The sequence below is a fragment of the Lygodium microphyllum genome, chromosome 1 (genome assembly GCF_053477565.2).
Source record: "Lygodium microphyllum isolate KBCC chromosome 1, Lygodium_microphyllum_v1.1.10, whole genome shotgun sequence".
In the NCBI taxonomy this organism is placed as follows: domain Eukaryota; kingdom Viridiplantae; phylum Streptophyta; class Polypodiopsida; order Schizaeales; family Lygodiaceae; genus Lygodium; species Lygodium microphyllum.
The window spans coordinates 75,290,903-75,297,385 of NC_141135.1; the positions used below are offsets into that span (position 1 = coordinate 75,290,903).

General features: G+C 38.0%; 1 long non-coding RNA gene across 1 annotated transcript; it reads left to right on the forward strand.

Annotated features, from left to right (window-relative positions):
- Positions 1 to 3,577: 3,577 nt before the first annotated feature.
- Positions 3,578 to 5,184, forward strand: LOC148041271 (uncharacterized). The gene is made up of 4 exons (XR_015692379.1): positions 3,578 to 3,633; positions 3,919 to 4,112; positions 4,218 to 4,270; positions 4,756 to 5,184. It is a non-coding gene; the product is annotated as an uncharacterized LOC148041271 (long non-coding RNA).
- Positions 5,185 to 6,483: the final 1,299 nt, after the last annotated feature.

Genomic DNA, 6,483 nt, shown 5'->3' on the forward strand with positions numbered 1-6,483 from the left:
ATCATCATGCAATACATCTTCACTAGACGAGTAGTTATATGTAATATTACAAATGGTATGCAAACTACCTTTAGACTCCCTACATGGATGTTGTAGCAATAGTGTTTCAACCTAAGTTGGAATATAGCTTAGTAGAAGCTCACATCATATTTACATTGACCATCTGAGAATTGTATATATCTTGTATAAAGTCACTAGTTAGATGATGATAGTTGGCCAACACTTCTTGGGGATTAGTATATTTCACACACACATACACAAATTACTATATATCCCTTAGTTTTAACACACACACACACACACACACACACACATGCTTGTCTTACCAAGCCTGCATCCTTTAGCTTTCACATATTCATTGTGTTTGGGATCTACTACGATTATTTCTCTTGTCATTTGTAAAATTTTACAATGAATTATTATATATTTCTTACCTTTGTGTAATAAAAATTGTTATTTGTTCCTTATCTGAATTTCTTACCTCTATATAGTACAAATTATTAATCTTCCTTTATATGAATTTCTTGAGATACTTTGTTTTAAAGAGGTTATGTTTTTGCTTCTTGCTAACACAACACACTCACAAACACTCTCTCAAAGTTCCTCTCTCTCACATTCACTAATTTATACTCACATACATACATATGTGTGCAACTACTACCACACCTTACACTCAAGCTATTATCTCCTCTCATATTGCTTTTTTGAATTTAGGAGCCTAGGTTGCTGATATTGCACTATCTAACTTTACTGCTTTGACATGGTGTCTCATCATATGTAAAATGCATTATTGTTCAACTCCTTCTAGTTTCTAACCCATGCTAGCTAGAGTCCAACAGAAATGGGGGACCTACCTTTGATATTGAGATTTGTATGCCAGATGGATTATTAAAGGAAGTCTTGATGAACAATTATTGAAGCTTATTTAGTGTGGGAAACATCTAACTTTGACGGGGAGTGTGAGTAATTATCATTTGAACTTTGGAGTTGGATACAGAGAGGGCCATTTGTTTGAGCGTTTCTATGATTTGCTACATTTTGTTGCTTGCATAATAGCTTTGATTTCTTTATCTAGGTGGGAAAAAGAATAGAGAAAACCCTCATGATATCTAGCACATTGTATGGAGTTGAGATCTATATACAATTTGATGATAGAATTGGAATTGATGAATCACACACACACACACACACACACACACACACACACATGGTTACACTAGTTTTTGTTTTGTTTGTAAATCAATATCTTTTCTAAATTTTACTTTCTTAATGGTCTTATTTTTAAAAAAAATTATGATCTCATCTAAGACCCTATATATATAAGTTTGTGAGTTCTTTGATGCATCCCTATCGATATCCTAAAGTATATCAATGGAGATGAGGCCTTTGAAAAGTGCCTCTCTAGGTTTGGGAAGAACCCAACTCTTATATTTTACAAAGAACTTACCATTCAAGAGACTAGATTGATGCATTCGCTCTCATGGATAACAACATTTTTCCTTTCCCTCAATGAGCAAGAACATCTCCTTGCTATCAAGATTAATGAGGAGCATCACATTGGTGGCTTGCTGAAAGTTGCCCAACCCCTAAGCCGAAGCCACTAAACCTAGTATAGGAACTAGAGCAGACTATAACCAAAGAGCTTGCCATAGTCCTTACCCCCGTTGAGGGATCGGTTGCAGAGGCCATGATTGTTGATGAGGGGGGAGGGACCCTCTGAGGGATCTTGCCTTCAAAGAGTACCCAAGTTTTCTCTAGATCTCAAGACCAAGTGGATGAGCGCAAGGATATAGATACAAAAGTGTCTAACCTAGATGAGATTTTTGTCGGTCACAATACTTCCTTCATGATGTAGAGAAGATGTTTCATGTATGGAAGGATGAGACACTCTCCATGCTAGTAATAGCATGTGAGATTTCTTTGGATACTATCCCAACATTTCCAGATCCCCACTTATCCCCCAAGTTCGAAGAGATTGAGGATGCAATTGATACCCTAGTGGTTGCAATTGACACCTCCAAACATGTTGCTATTCATGTAGGGGAACTCAAGGCTACTTGCACTAGGATGGATGTGATGAGATGCCCCAGTCCTACCCTTGAGGTACCACAGCATGATAGATGAATCAAGATCCAACATGGATTCAACCTAAGAGGTGGAGGTTAAGGCTGATGAAGTGTAGAAGGTAAGTTGAATTGTTCATATGTATATTTTTATTTAGTTTATGATATTCCACTAATAGTTTCTCTTGCGATTGTAGTCCATGTTGGATATAGGTAAGTTTGTCCAATAGATAGGGAAGCCAAGGGGCTTTTGAAATAGATGTTTCCCTCAATTAATACATAGGGTGCATCCCCCCTCAATACATTTTTGTGGTCCACATCGACTTTATCCATGCTGTCCTTGTTGAGAAAGAGTTCATTAGACACATTTCTGGCACATGCTTGTTGAGGAAGAGTTCGTTACACACATTTCTGTCACATGCTTGTGTGGAAGAATGTTTAGCTTGATAGCTTTGGAGCCGAGTGTTGGTGAGGCTCCAAAAGTGAAGATCGTGGCTAGTGTGGTGCAGGGGGGATCTGCTAGTGGTGAAGAACACTGCAAACAAGCGGGTGAAGTCATAAAAGAGTAACCTCTTTGGAGCAATTGGTTGCCCTTGTATAATTGCCTTTATATCCCTGCTTACAAGCCGTTTGATGTAAAATGAACAATAATATTAATAGATTTTCCTCTTCCTACATGACTTCTATTTGCAAAAATGGTATGTCTCTTTTGTTTATATTTGACTCGCGTATATAACTATGAATATGTGATGTTATCTACTAAACTTTTGTTGTGGATTTTGTAATATCTAAGTAATTTTCAAACTCAGGCTAGGAAATGCACTTAGGTAGGAGTTCACCATTGATGCCAAAGTTTGAATCACATTGCAAAGGTTAGAAATGGTTGTCTCTATGTTGTCAGGGCCCAAAGGAGTAGTGAAGCAAAAAAAGATACCACGGTGTGTTTAACAGCCAAAGACATAGTTTCAAGTATAGATTGTTAAATCAATAAAGAAAACATAGATTGAAATTTCCAATTTTCTTCTCGATATGAGATAAGAGTGATCAATTATGTATGTTTCAACATAAAATTTACAATGACCCTCAAGGTAACTTTTAAGCTTGACTAGAGTTTTGCATTGAAATCAAGTTTGAATCTTTAAGGTCGGCTTACTAAAGCTCTGCTACATCATAGTTCACTGGCATGCTCCCCTTATTAGCTCAATAATGGCCTATTGAGCTCTGCTCTTTGCTAGTAGAGAATTTTATGTAATAACCCTAGCCTATGTTTGTTACTATCTCCTTGGTATAAACTACACTCCATGGCAACTCCTCAAAGCCTCTTTTTGGGTAGTTGTGATACAAATATTTTTGGCTTTTAATATTTACTTCTTATGGTCTTTCCACGAAAAAAAAAACAAAGCTGAAATGGAAGTTCGAAATATTGTTAAAGTTAAGGGTGCCGGATAGGAGCCTTAGCATATTAGCCGGGGATCTTTTGACCGGTTTAACAGCGGAGCTCTGGACTCTTATAAATGAACGATAGCCGTAAACTTCATCATCCATCGTTGGGCTGTCGAGGTGCTATCAGGTATTGTAAATTCAACATTCATCTATCCCTCTCAGAGGTCTTCTAAATTAATGATACGCCATCTCCATCTCTCTCTCTCTCTCTCTCTTTGTGTGTGTGTGTGTGTGTGTGTGTTACCTGTCTACGTACAAAAGAGAGTTGCGTCGAAACCGAGCTTGACTGCGTCACATAAAAGAGAGTGGCATTGAAACGACGATGGCTAAGCCTGGAAATTAGAAACTTTTGAAAGACTTCACGTTGACTCTCAAGGAAAGCGCTAACCTCAGCACGTCTCTGCTTATGCAGCCTCGCCTAGCTATATTAATCAGATCATACGATCATGATCGGAACTAAGCAAAACATGAGTCGGCTCATGTCGACAATATTCATAATACTGGCCCTGATCCTTCTGAGCATTAGCGCTGCTCCTCCTCCTCTTCCTTCCCCTGCGAATGCGCAGTTCAGTATTCAGCGGTCTCCTCCGCCTCCGCCTCCTGCAGGTATAAAGGATTCATATGCGTGTGTGCATCTCTCGTTAAAACCTTCTTAACCTAAATCCCATCTTCCACTCTCAATGCTCCTGATTGACTTGTTCATGGAATCAGTTGTTAACCCAAATCGACGGCGCGGCAGTCTGCGCAATCTTAGGTCGAGCCAGGTAAAGTTGATTGGCGCCTCTCATAACTAGTCGCAATTTCTATTATGACAAGCCTGCGACTTACTTTGTGAGCAATGATGACTTCCGAGGTATTGATCATTGTTTAATTTCTGCAGGTAACTCCTGGACCCCCTATCAAAAACTGCTGCAAAAAGTAGAAGGTGACTAGCGCACCCCCTTGAACAAGAAATTTTCATAGTGGCAGTCTTCCAAACCAAGGCCTCTCAATGGGAATTCAAGGCCAACGGAGCTTGAATTCACAACCGAGCTTGAATTCAAGTCCGGCTTGTTAGGCTCTGAGGCATTAATCTAGCATTAATCTTCTTTGGATGGTCAGCGTGTTGGCCAAAAAAGGCTACGTCGTCATCGTCTCTCTCTCTCTCTCGCTCTCTCTCTCATTTATTTTTAGATTAATTATGCAAATTACTACAAAACCACGACCATATTCATCGTGCGATGACCTTGTTCTTATTGTCTTGTGGTAGGCCTAGCCTTAGGAGGGCAAAACAAAGTCGCAAGCAAGCTTTGGAGCATGCGAAGTGAGATATGGATGGGGTTGTTGGGTTGTTGTCTCGAGTGCTACAAAAGGGGGCTGGGTCTGATTTGGCAAACTTGGACATGTTGGAATTGAGACTTCCTATGGCAATTGGATATATGCATGCATTCATTTGATTACATACAAGACATTGATGAGAAAATGTACTCTGAAGCAGTCCAGTTGATTGTGGATCATCGGCGTGTAGTTTGAGTCTTCTACAATCAAAGTAATTCCATAAATAAAATGGTGGCTCCATGGCAACTTTACTTGCAATTTGAGATCATTTATGTTTGGTTCCCATCTAAAAGAGAAGACATAGCCCTACCATCCTCTCTTGTATGGGCATATCAATATTGCTTAATATGACAGTATTGCTCCATGGGATCATTCCAATAGTATACTATATTTTATGGTTAACAATATGGCAAGCAATCACGGCCATTTGTTTTGATAAAGGAATGAATGTGATCCTTTAAGAAAGTGATTTCTTCTTATGTGTGAGGTTTTCCCAACAATATTGATTATTTAGACCTAAGATAGAAATGATTCAAATTGGCAAGTGTTAGCTGTTTAACATATCGTATGCAAAGCAATTGCATTTAGAAAAAGCAAAAAATAGATATTTTAAATGTGCAAGCACACTCGCTCTCTTTCTCTCCCTCTCCGTATCTTTCTCAAAATTAAAAACATATAAGTGAAAATGAAGGTTGCACTATTAAATTTTACAACAAACCTACAAACAAATGCACTTAGGCATTGAAAACCCTAGAAGAATCACAACATCCTGAATGTAAGGAAACATGGTGAAGATTTTTCATACTGTAGGTTGCTTAATGTTGTTACTAGAGTGGCTTTATGTGTGGGTTATTGTGACTATTGCTCTTATCAAAAGGCACAAACATTGGTATCTCATCCAATCGATCATTTTATAAATGAGGCACATATCCCTTTGAACCACATTCTCCTCCTATGGCCATGCTTGCACTAGCACCAATCCATTACGAAGCACATTTTGTTTATAGTCAATGGATTCTCCTTCCCACTAATGATTGTTTATTGGGATTCATGATGTCTTCTGTCTCTGCCTATCCTTATAGGCAAACATTTTGGTAATAAAATGTCTTGGTGAAATCTACTTATAATCATAGATGATTTTAGTGGCTATATGTCGCCAAATAACTATACTTTTATTTTTTTGGATTTTTTTTTCGAAACTTGAGTAGGTTGAGTTATAACTCCAAATTTTTTTATTCGCCGACATTTCTAAGGTATATTAAGATTTTGAAGACTCTTTCGCCATTCATGCGAAACAAATATTGAAAGAAATATATTAAATTCGCCACAATATTTATAAGTTATGGGATATATATAGCAACATTCGCCACATGTACATATGTACTCATACACATAGTACATACATAGACACATGTCACATACTACTTATCCTTGCTCCTTTTTTACATACTCATACACATGACTCACACACACCCCTCCACACACACATTACTTAGCATTACATCTACTCTTGTATTCATACATACATATTCACAATTCTTAGAATCAAAAGGTTTGAGATACTTATGGTCCAATAACTTGAGCTAGTCAGATCTTTGAAGCATGCATCTTGAAAGTTGCAAAGCAAGACAGAGCTCTACCTAAAACCCATAAATGCTAA